The sequence below is a fragment of the Eurosta solidaginis genome, chromosome 4 (assembly GCF_040869045.1).
Source record: "Eurosta solidaginis isolate ZX-2024a chromosome 4, ASM4086904v1, whole genome shotgun sequence".
Taxonomy (NCBI): Eukaryota; Metazoa; Arthropoda; class Insecta; order Diptera; family Tephritidae; genus Eurosta; species Eurosta solidaginis.
In genome coordinates this window covers 17,293,203-17,306,239 of record NC_090322.1, presented here as the reverse complement: position 1 = coordinate 17,306,239, position 13,037 = coordinate 17,293,203, and the positions used below count along the sequence as shown (strand labels likewise).

The 13,037-nt window shown below is 34.8% G+C and overlaps 1 protein-coding gene across 1 annotated transcript in view; it reads left to right on the top strand.

Moving 5' to 3' along the window:
• LOC137248414 (uncharacterized) overlaps positions 1-13,037 on the top strand; it is a 107,777-nt gene that overhangs the window by 67,758 nt on the left and 26,982 nt on the right. The gene's annotated exons all lie outside the window — the stretch shown is intronic.

Sequence of the window (13,037 nt, the reverse complement as noted above, 5' to 3'; positions counted from 1 at the left end):
TTAGTAACCTAATAAATATCGAAGATACATATATACATAATAACGTTTAACGTTGGAAACTCGTCGTGTCGGTATTCGAGGTGCAGATTTCTTTGAAGGATATGTACTCCATGTCTTTAGATGTAATCTTTTTTAATTAAAAAAAGCACGGGTGTGTTGAAAATTTCAAATGAGTCGCTATGCCACAGAACTTTCGGGTTCAGCGCCATTGCATGGTTGTTTTGATCCAATTTTTCTTTTGGCTCCTCTGTTCGGAACCGATTTTGCTTTCGGTTTAATTTTTGGATACTAGTTCGGTTGTAGTACTGACTTCAATTACGGTTCCGGGTTTTCCTTCTGGCTCTAGCCAGGAGGCTTTTGTAGCAATTTCGGCTTTAGGTTGGATCTGGTATCGGTACCTGCTACGGTAAAAGTTCGGCTTGGAATATTTCCGTTTTCAACTCTAGTATCGGTTATATTCCAGTTTTCTTTCTTGTCATCATATGGATGATATAAATAATCCAAAAGTAAATCTATAGCATGTAAAACATAATTGTGTAGCAATATTTTCTCTCCGCAAATTGTTTGTGGCCCTGATAAGAGCCGCTTTTCGTAGGTATAATTGTTTAGCATTTTTTTCTCTTTGTTGACTAGTATATATACTTGTATATATTTGTATAGCATATTTTCGCTCTTTGTAAACTAATGGTGGCCCTCACGGCTTATTCGTGGTACTTCATGCATATCCGTTTGTGTGCTGCAGCTGTTCCGTGCGAAGTATTGACCTTTCGCTCCAACGGTGTCACTTAAAAAAAAGCGAACATGTAGAAGGGACTTTGTTTAAGCGACTTAAACTATGACTTTTTTTCTTTCGTTTGTTTCATTAGCCATTGAGCGTGACATTGAGTTTGACATTTTATGACCACCTTCGAATGAAAAAACATGTAAAATGCAACTCTGATGCTTTTACCTGGTTATTGTACCATGGTTAAAAACCGATTAACTTTTTAATACATGCGGTGGTTCCGTGAAAAACCAACTAAAATTGTTTTGATATAAGCGGTGGATCCGTGAAGAACCAAATTGAGATTTTTTTGAATAAAGCCGTGCGTCCGTGATTACATTTTGAGACTTTTACCAATTAATACCTACAAACTTTTGAGCCATTTTAAAATCAATTATATTTATAGATTTTTCATACAAGTTTACTGTAGTTTCAATTAATTCTTCTAATAATTTCTTTAGCAACTATTCACCTGTAAATCAGTTCCCTTTTTACAAATTTTTTTCTTTTTCCAAAAACACTTCAGCTTCAAATATAAATTCAACATTCAAACAATTGCTTCATTAATTTCATATGTACAACCTTAGAAGTGGTAAGCAAGTGCAAAAAACTTCAGATTCATAATCCGATTCCGATAAATCAGCCTCAAGCTACGAAAGTTTAACTTCATCTTCGACCGATAAAGTCACCAAAAAGGAAAATAAATTATCGTTGTCAGCAGATTTTCCAGGCTTCGAAGATTCTTCCAGTAAAAATTTAACTTCTAATTTTTTTAAATCTTAACGATGCAAATAGTGAAATATTAACTTTAACTTCTTCTACTTTAAAATCAGATCTTAAAGAACCAAATGGTACAAACTTAGTTAACCCTTCTTCTAACGTAAACCCAGATCTTAACGATCCAATTAGTACAAACGTGGCCTCATCTTCTGCTAATTCAGCTCCAGATCTTAACGATGAAATCATGGCAACACCTGAGGAAAAGAGAATTTTTCATCAACACATGTGCTAATTCTATTAGAGAAAACTACAGTGGTGATCCCCTAGCACTTGATTCTTTTATAAACAAAATTGCATTACTTGAACAATTCGCTACTGCAGATTTAACTGATACTTTTATAGCGTTCTTAAAATCAAAATTAGAGGGTAAAGCCCGTGAAGCAATACCAACACAAGTAACTTCAGTCAATGAAATTAAAACAGCTCTACGTAATAGGATCAAACCAGACAACTCGAAAGTTGTAGCAGGGAGAATTGCAGCGTTGTACGTTAACGGTAACAATTATACAGATTTTGCCAAAAAAGTTGAAGATTTAGCTGACTCACTTGAGAGGTCTCTTATTATTGAAGGGATCACTCAAGCAAAAGCTCATGAAATGGCAGTCGAACAAACTGTTAACGTGTGTCGTCTAAATGCAAAATCAAATTTAGTAAAAACCATTTTAGCCTCAACGGCATTTACAGATCCGAAAGACGTGGTAGCAAAATTAATTGTAGAACAAAACAACGAAGTAACTAAACGTCAGGTTCTAGCTTTTCGATCACGTGGTAACAACACATTTAGAAATTCACGTGGTAGTTATCGAGGTTTTTACCCAAACCGCGGCTATACTGGTTATAGAAATAATAACAGTTCATTTTCATACAATAGTAATTATAGCGGCAACAATAATCAAAGATATAGGAATTATAACGGAAATAGATACCAGAATAATAACAATAATAATACGCGTTCAAATACAAATCCTAATTCGAACAATAGTAACAATAGAAGCAACAATTCAAGATCTTCAAATGGTAGAGGTCGAAACGCAAACGTTCGCGCTTTAAACGCCAGCGCCACTCAGGAGCGAACACTGAGGGAGGACGAACTAAGCCAGTAAGCGAACTTCCCTCACCAATAGGCGTCTATTGTTTAAATTTAAATTTCTCTGATTTCATTGAATTACAACTTAACGAGTCACAAAAATTTTGTTCTTTCCTAGTAGGCACTCAAGCGGACATTTCTTTAATAAAGATATCATGTTTAGACAGAAATATTTCCTTAAATACAAGCGACATTATTAACATTACCGGTGTCACTTCTAATCCAGTTTCTACTTTAGGTAAAATTACAGCAAATTTAAATTTTTCGAACTTTTCTATTAAACATACTTTACATGTAGTAAATGAAGACTTTAATATTCCATCCGATGGCATACTGGGTAAAGATTTTCTGAAAATTAACAAATGCACTATTAATTATGAAAGAAATAGTATTTCCTTTTGGGTAGTTAATGAAAAAATCGCGATACCAATCCTGCACGGAACAGAAAGCGACAGTTGTATCATTCCGCCAAGATGTGAAATATTCAGGAGATTTAGGAGATTCACCCGAGCCACTTTTCGTGGACTCGCAGGAAATTGAAAAACGTGTTTTCACAGCTAGGTGCATTGTTATTTCCAGTAACCCAATAATCAAAGTCATTAACACCACGGATGATGCAAAGTATGTGAAGAGAAAAAGTATTCGGACAGAAAAACTTTCAAATTATAATGTTTATACAATTAACAAGACAGAAACAGAAGACAAACGTACGAAAAAACTAATTTCGATTTAAAAAAAAATCAAATACCTCAACATGCTCCAAGCAAATTACTTGACCTTTGCATAGATTATGCCGACATTTTCGCTCTTGACACGGACATAATGACTTTAAACAACTTTTACTAGCAAAAATTAAGACTGACAGACAACGAGCCAGTATATGTTAAAAACTATAGATTGCCATACTCTCAACGCGAAGAAATAAATCGCCAAGTAAATAAATTGTTAGACAACGATTTGATTGAACCCGGTTATTCCAATTACAATAGTCCTTTGATTGTAGTCCCAAAGAAAGATACTAATGGTCAAAAAGCTTATCGTATGTGCGTAGATTTTCGCGCAGTAAACAAAAAACTCATTGCTGATAAATTCCCACTAGCTAGAGTTGACGATATTTTAGACAATCTCGGTAGAGCAAAATATTTTTCCACATTAGATCTTTTTTCAGGATTTCATCAAATCCCCTTGCATCCTGACTCTCGTGACATTACGTCTTTCAGCACTGACCGCGGCGCATTTAGATGGAAAGTGCTTCCATTCGGTTTAAATATAGCACCAAATTCATTCTCACGAATGATGACAATAGCTTTTTCGGGTATACCACCCAACGTCGCATTTTTGTATGTCGACGATATTATAGTGAAGCACACAACATTAAAAATCTTTCAAAAGTTTTTGATACTTGTAGGTCTTTCAATCTCAAACTTAACCCAAATAAATGCAACTTTTTACGACCGGAAAATACATTTTTAGGTCACAAATGTTCAGCCAAAGGTTTGTTGCCAGACGACTAAAATAAACACAATTAAAAAGTACACAAAACCGACTGACAAAGACGAAGTACGACGATTCGTCGCGTTTGCAAACTATTACAGACGGTTTATACCTAATTTTGCGTCTCTGGCAGCGCCTCTAAATCGATTAAGCAGAAAAAGAGTTGAATTTATATGGGACGTAGGGTGCGAAAGAGCATTTTTATCTTTGAAAGCAGCGTTACTTTCACCAAAATTACTGCAATATCCAGATTTTACTAAACAATTCATTATTACCGTTGATGCTTCCACAACTGGATGTGGCGCTATTTTGAGTCAAGAACAGCAAGGTAGTGATTTACCAATTTTTTTCGCTTCTAAAGCATTTAATAAGGCAGAGCAGAAAAAACTAATTATAGAGTTGGAACTCTAAGCTATTTATTTCTCAATAAAGCAATTTCGACCATATGTGTATGGTACCCATTTCATTGTAAAATCAGACCATAGGCCTCTAGTATACTTATTCAATATGAAAGACCCATCTTCAAAACTTTCAAGAATAAGACTGGAACTATCTGAATGTAACTTTACTATTGTATATATAAAGGGTAAATCAAACGTTTGTGCTGATGCACTATCGCGCATTACAATCGATGAGATTAAGGAATCGAACAAACAAATTTTAGCAGTACAGACAAGATCAATGACAAAAAAGCAAAACAGCAATAACCTTCCTAGGAAAACAGACAAAAACGACGAAAAACAAGTTACTTTACATGTCTACGACATTTTCATTTAATTTTTCAAAAAAGATTCCACGAATAAGACCTGAAATTACGTACGATAAAAATAATAAAACAACAAATTTAAGAATTTTTGCGTATATTAAACATTAGAAACTCGAGTTACTTAGTTTTGAGCTTGTTAAGGAAATAATGACTTTAGAGAAATTACTTTCGAGGCTTGAATCAGAAGCCGGTAAACGCAAAATTAAGCAGATTGAATGGCCTAAAAACCATATTTTGTTCGAACATTATACTATTATAAATTTCAAAAATATTGGAAATAAAATTTTAAAATCATTAGAAATTATTTTAACAGATCCAGTGGAGACAGTAACAGATGAAGATACAAAATTAAAACTAATGAAAATTTACCATAATGATCCAATTTCTGGTGGACATTGCGGAATGAAAAGACTACGCAAAACTCCGAACAAAATTTTATTGGAAGAACATGACTCGTGATATATCGAAATATATCAAAAATTGTAAAGATTGTCTCTTAAACAAGGTTAAACCTAAAACAAAAGAAAAACTTGTTTTAACACCAACTCCTTGTAAACCATTCGGTATACTAGTAATTGACACAATAGGACCCCTACCTGAGTCCAAATATGGTAACAAGTTCGCACTTACCATGATTTGCGACATGACTAAATACCTGGTAACAGTAGCTGTGCAAGACAAATCGGCAAAAACAATCGCTTCAGCAATCTTTGAAGGCTGTGCATTTTGAAATACGGCACAATGAATCCCATAAAATCAGATTTAGGTACAGAATCTAAAAATGAATTTTTTGAAGAATTAACTAAACTTCTAAATATTGAACATAATTTTTCAACTGCATACCATCACGAAACTGTTGGCACGATTGAACGTAATCATAGTTTTTAATGAATACTTACGTGCATAGTTAAAAGATACTTTTCTGATTGGGATGTTTATTTAAAATACTTTACTTTCACACAATACTACGAGTAGCACAGTTTTCGACAATCAATTTTCACCTTACGAGTTGCGTATTTGGGAAAAAGGCAACTTTGCCTAATGAATTAACAAAAGAAAAAATTTACCCAATTTATAATGTCGAAAACTATGCCAAAGAAGTTAAGTTTAGGATGCACAAAACGCACAAAATGGCACAAAATCTAGTAAATAAAAATAAGTTACAAAGTAAAAATCTGTACGATAAAACGGCACGACCTTTAATTGTAAAAACCGGAGATAAAGTACTTTTACAGAAAGAACCACACCATAAACACGAAAATATTTATCAAGGTCCGTTTATTATAACTAAAATTAACGAACCTAACGTAACTATTTTCGATGAAGTTAAAAACAAAGAAAAAGAAGTACACAAAAATCGACTTATAAAAGTAGAGTAACATTTTATACAAACGTAGAAATCCAAAATTTTCTAATATTTTATTGCTAACATAAATAGCAAGAATTGTTAAAAAGCCAAGAATGCATAACAACTATTAAAAAAAAAAAACAACAACAATCACTAATGCAATGTAATGTTAACGACAATAAATGTATAGAATAATGTCTATGCATTCCAGTAAATTCATTTATGTACAAAAGAAAAAAAAACATGCGTACAGCCAATAAGGCAGAACAAAAATCTATCACCCCTATTGCGAGTGTCGATCAGCAGTAGAATAGAAATTTGTCGACCGAGTCGATTGTCTTTTATTTTCGTATTGTGTAACTCGATCGAAAAAAATGTGTACCATTGTGAATAACTCGCTGCAAGAAGACGAGAAAGAAGAAAACTCGCTGAATTGCAATCAGCTGTTTACCATTTGTTTACATTTTGCCGTGTTTGATAAAACCAAAATAACAAAACATTTTTAAAATAAATTTAAATTAGATATTTTATAATAAATATTATAAATGGATTGTGTTGAGCTGTGGTTAAGTGATAGTGAGGAAGATGAAGATGCACATACAAGGCTAATAGAGCTGGCAAGAGAAAGACGCAATCTGAGGGATTCGTCGAATCCTTTGGAAATGGAAGATCACATGTAACTATCTGGATTTAATTTGTCTTAAAGTTAAAAATTTATTAAAACTCCCATTTATACAGATTTTTGAAAAACTTTCGTTTACCGAAAGTTGCATTTGCGGATTTACTGGCATTGCTAGATGCCAAACTACAACCTGGTGTTAGAAAGACATCTATCCCAACAATTTTAAAGCTTGTAGCAACTTTACGGTTCTGTGCTCACGGATCATACCAGCTGAGTGTAGGCAATGACTTTAATATAGGATTCGGCAAATCTACAGTATCCCTAGTTTTATCTGAAGTATTCCCAGCTTTGGAGGAATACGTTTGCAGAAATTGGGTGACAATTCAATATACTGAGGGGGAAAAGCGTCAAGCAAAGCTTTATTTTTTTGAAAAAAGTGGAATACCAGGCGTGATAGGTTGCATAGACGGGACGCATGTCAAAATTGTTGCTCCAAAAAAGGACATTCAGCATTTGTACTATAATCGCAAAGGATATTATAGTTTGAATGCAATGATAGTAAGTATTTTACAAAGAAAATATCGTGGAGTTGATAATTTTTGTTATTTCATAGGTTTGCGATAATGCCATGAGAATCCGCTATGTCAATGCCAAGTATCCGAGGGCAACGCACGATGCAAACGTTTTCAACATGTCCACATTGAAACCACGATTGGAAGATGACTACCGTAGGGGTGAAAGAAATATAATATTAGGTATGTAAAGTACTCCATAAACCTATTTGTGAACGTGAAAATGGTCCGTGGTGATTTCTGAAGTCTACCCAAAGGCACAGTATTCCATATGAATTCTTAGCAAATGAATACGACAGCATTACGCTCTTAATACCCGCCAAAAAATATTTGGAGGGGTGTCAAAATATGTGTTTTGGACCCAGTATTGCGAATCCGAAATATGAAATAAAAAATGTTGCTTTTGTCAAGAGATATTTGCAAAAGAAGTTGAACATTTTTATGTGCTTGTTGTACACACAAAAAAATGTTGTGTTAAACTCAGCCAGGGTAATTTGCTGTCGTATAGATTTAACAAATCCCTTTGCATGTTAAAGCACTGCAGCCAATAGATTCCATTTTCAACAAAATCTGTGATTCAACTAGAAATTTGGGGCGGTAATACGAACATTAGATTTTTACATGCAATGGCATTGCATACGTACAAATTTAAGTGTAAGCTTGAAAATAAGAATATTCATTGTTTTGAATATAACAATTAGAAAGATATTTGTGTTGTAAAAAGCGGTGTAACAAAAAATATATTAGACAAAAGAAATATATTCACGTTAGCAAGGAGGTGTATGGAGTCTTTAATGCTTAACTTATTTTCATAATTTTATGGTTGTAAAATATGTAAACATTTAGGCGATGCAGGTTACGCCCTACAACCTTATATGCTTACGCCATACCGAAACCCAGAAGATGGAAGAGCAGAATGTATGTTTAACAGAAAACATTCCCAAGGAAGGAATATTGTGGAACGTACTATTGGAGTCCTTAAAAATCGATTTAGGTTTTTGTTAGGGGCTCGTGCGCTCCACTATGAGCCAAAGAAAGCTACACAAATAATAAACGTATGGGCAGCTCTTCACAACATTTGTTTATCTTATAATGTTCAATTATCAGATGAAGAAATATCTGACTATCAAAACCCGAATGACGATTTCCAAGATAGCACAACATATGAAGGTGGTTCAGTGACAAACGAAGAAGCTAGGGCAGTTAGAAATAATATTTTACAACATGATAACAAACAATTTTTATTTAAATTCATATTCAGTCCATTTTAAATTCAGAGTACACTTATTTTAAATTAACTAAGGCTAACTAAAAAAAATTCATGTTTTTTATTAACATAAATCAAAATATCACTTCATGTAAAAAAATATCACAAATTCAGGTGTGAATAAAAAATGTATCTTAAAACTACTATCTACATAAAAAATCAAATTATTTCAAAGTTACTATTTACATTTAAAATATCACATTGCCTTAAAACTACTATTCACATTAGTGCTTTGGTAATTCTCTCCTTCTCCAACTCCAAAATCTGTTCTTTCAACCTTAATTTATCTCTCCTATGCTTTTTCTTATTAATAATTTCTTCTTTTAACAGTTTAAACTTTTCTTTTTCAATTTCTAGTTTCTCTTGCTTTAAAGTTACAGCCGCAAAATTTAGCGCAACTAACCTCCTCATGTATCCTTCTATATTTACAACACTTTTCTTAATACCTAATGTATTTCTTTTCAGGGCCTTAAAATGTTTACTTTGAATGTCAATCTGCTTCTCCAACAGTGCTAACCTTTTTTCCTTTTCGCTTATATTTTTCGACCTTCTTGCTGGAGTTGCCTGTAGTGCAGCTCTTTCCTGGATCTCACATGATACGCTTCTTTCAGGTACTTCATTTTCCTGCTCATCTTCAACAATTTCAGTCGACCTACCACCAACTCTTGATTGGACCACCACATTGCCCATTCCAATTTCTTCGCCAGGGGGATCAATATAGGCGTCAATACTTAAAAAACTAATAATAGCTTCCTCTATCGCCGAAAACGTATGGACGTTATTTGGGCCTCCACCAGTTGCTTGGTACTCCATTCGGTTCTGCGAACATTTTTTCTTCGTTTTACTTTTCAAGTCCGTCCACACCTACAAAGGAATGTTCAGTATTTTCTTTATGGACGCTATATACAAATTTGTTTACCTTTAACCACTTTTCCCAAGAACGCATCGGTGGTCCCAAGATATTGAGCTCAGCCGCTATCAATTCCCATCTTGATTTTCCCTGGGCTTTCCCACACACGCCTTTGCCTAAATCAGGATGTTCTTGCATTAGCTGCACCAGTCTTGCGATTTGCCGTTTATTGCTTACAACTTTTGACCTGCAATTAAAATAACCACTTTTTATAATTTAGGTTTACATTTTTTACTTTTATTCAAATTTTTTTATTTTTTTCTTCCATTTTTAAATTTTTTCACTTTTTCCTATCATTTAAACGCTTCAACGACTGCAAAATGGCTGTAGAAAGACAATCGATCAAAAGAGTATTCACAGTCGATATATGAGCGAGCGATCGACATTCGCAATAGGGGTGATAATCGATAATCGCTTAATAGTCGATTATCTATTCTCAGTCGACACTCGCAATAGGGGTGTATATTTAAAACCATTTTTTAACATGTACTTTATTTTTCCAATATAAATTTAAGAAAACGAAAATTCATAAACAAACTGTATTATATATAAAGAAAACAGACAAAAAAAAAAAAAAAAACACAAACAACAATGTAATGTTAGATACTAAAAGAAAGTTTACTTAGCTATAAAATTGGTCCGAACTAACGAATTACAAAAAAGGAAGGTGCACCCTAATATTCGTTCGTTCGAAACAATTGATAACATAAAAAGATGAATGTGACAAATGAAATGTGATCGATCCATTTGCCAAATTCATTCTTTTTTTTTAAGGAAGGATGATGTAAGGATAAACTAACTTTCACATCCGTTTAAAATTATATACTCTATGTGCATACAGCTTTAGTTGCGTTTGACAGGCGCGGGCAGTTGGCAACGCGAATGTCAAATGCAGCTGCGGCTCACGTCACTGACAGAAAAAGAATACACATAATAAATGTGCACTTAAGCCGAACGGACGTGTTCTTTTTAATTAAAAATGATTATCCTTTATATTGCGGGAGAATAAAGTTAAAGCGTGGCGAAGACTACCGCACCGGTAGCACAGTTCTTTTGTAACTAAAAATACATTGGCGACGGTGTGGAGGCGGCGCCCTCCAAGACGGTAACAAAGGAGACGGCCAGGTAACCATCATCAGCGAGGAGGTAAAATTGAATCTTATATTTAAGGCAACACATGTGGTCGGACATATATCAAATATATATATCCAATATGGCGACCGTGAGGTTGGAGCCCGGTCTTTTTTTCAACTTTGGCATCGTGGCGAAGCGGCAGTAGTGGTGAGTGGGAAATTTTTTTTGGTGTGCGAATTCAAGTGCGTGGTGTTCTACACAAAATTTAATAAAATCAATAAAGTTAATAAATTTAATAAAAATTTCTAAATCAAATTCATTAAATCTACGATTCCTAAAACAAATTTAATAATTTTCTAAATAAAATTCAATAAAAGTACAATACATAATTTTCAAAATAAAATTTTACTAAACTACCATCGGTTTTCTAACTAAAATTCAACAAAACTTCAAAATACAATTTTCTAAATAAGTTTCTACTAAACTACGATATAATTTCCTACATTAAAATTTAACAAACTTACAACACAACTTTCTAAATTAAAATCTAACAAATTACGACATATTTCTTTCTAATTAAAATCTAACAAATTACGACATATTCTCTTAAATCAAAATTCAACAAAATTACTCAAAATTTAACAAATTCCGAAAAACCAACGGGCCTGTACATAACAGCACTCGCACCACGCCATGCATAACGGCACCCAAAAACATATACATACACAATTCAACGTAATTTTCCACCACCACCAACTTTAACACGCAAAGACGAAAATCAGCAACAACACCAGCAGCGATTCAGGTCTGCCAGCGCAGCAGCAGCAGTAACCAGAAGAAGAAAAAATAAGTATACATATATGTATTTAAGATGTTGCCTACGGGTGTTTTTCTTACGCTTTATGTATGTATTTACCATCGACCAGATTTTCACAATGCGCCAAATCTTGGAAAAAACCCGTGAAAAGAGAATCGACATACATCACCTCTTCGTCGACTTTAAAGCCGCCTTCGACAGCACGAAAAGGAGCTGCCTATATGCCGCTATGTCTGAATTTGGTTTCCCCGCAAAACTTATACGGCTATGCAAAATGACGTTGAGCAACACCATCAGCTCAGTCAGAATTGGGAAGGACCTCTCCGAGCCGTTCGAAACTAAACGAGGTTTCAGACAGGGTGACCCGCTATCGTGCGATTTCTTTAATTTGATGCTGGAGAAAATTATACTAGCTGCAGAACTTAACCGCACTGGAACAATATACTATAAAAGCGTGCAATTACTGGCATATGCTGATGACATTGATATCATCGGCCTAAACACCCGCGCTGTTAGTTCTGCTTACTCCAAGCTGGAAAAAAAAGCGGTAAAGATGGGTTTGATGGTGAATGAGGACAAAACGAAGTACCTGCTGTCATCGAGCAAAGAGTCAGCGCATATGCGCCTTGGCAACCACGCTACTGTTGGCAGCCATAATTTCGAAATAGTAAAAGACTTCGTTTATTTGGGAACCAGCATCAACACTAGCAACAACATCAGCACTGAAATCCAGCGAAGAATCAATCTTGCCAATAAATGCTACTTTGGACTAGGTAGGCAATTGAAAAGTAAAGTCCTCTCTCGGCGAACGAAAATCATACTCTACAAGTCACTTATCGTACCCGTCCTGCTATATGGGGCAGAAGCATGGACCATGACAACAGCAGATGAAGCGGCTTTGGGAGTGTTCGAGAGAAAAGTTCTTCGAAAGATTTATGGACCTCTACGCGTTGGCGATGGCGAGTACCGAAGAAGATTTAATGATGAGCTGTACGAGCTATACGCAGACATCAACATAGTCCAGCGAATTAAAACGCAGCGGCTGCGCTGGCTAGGCCATGTTATGCGAATGAAAGATGATGCTCCGGCCAAGAAAGTGTTTCTATCGGAACCCGCCTATGGAAGCAGAGGTAGAGGGCGGCCCCCACTCCGTTGGAAGGACCAGGTGGAAAACGATTTAAACTCCCTTGGTGTGACCAATTGGCGCCGGTTGGCGGAGTGAAGGAGCGACTGGCGCGCCTTGTTGGACGGCCATAACCGTTTAGACGGTTAAGCGCCAATTAAGTAAGTAAGTTATGTATGTATTTAAAACATTTATCAAACTTTTATAAAATTCGGTGCTTTCGCATTTAAATCAAAAATTTAAAATTTCAAAAATTAAAGGAAAAATTAATTTCGCATTTCATATAAGTTTTGGATTTTGATATTACGGTGGTTTTCGGAAAAACCAATTAATTTTTTTTTTGATACATGCGGTGGTTCCATTAAAAACCAAGTAATTTGTTTTTTGATACATGCGGTGGTTCGGTTAAAAACC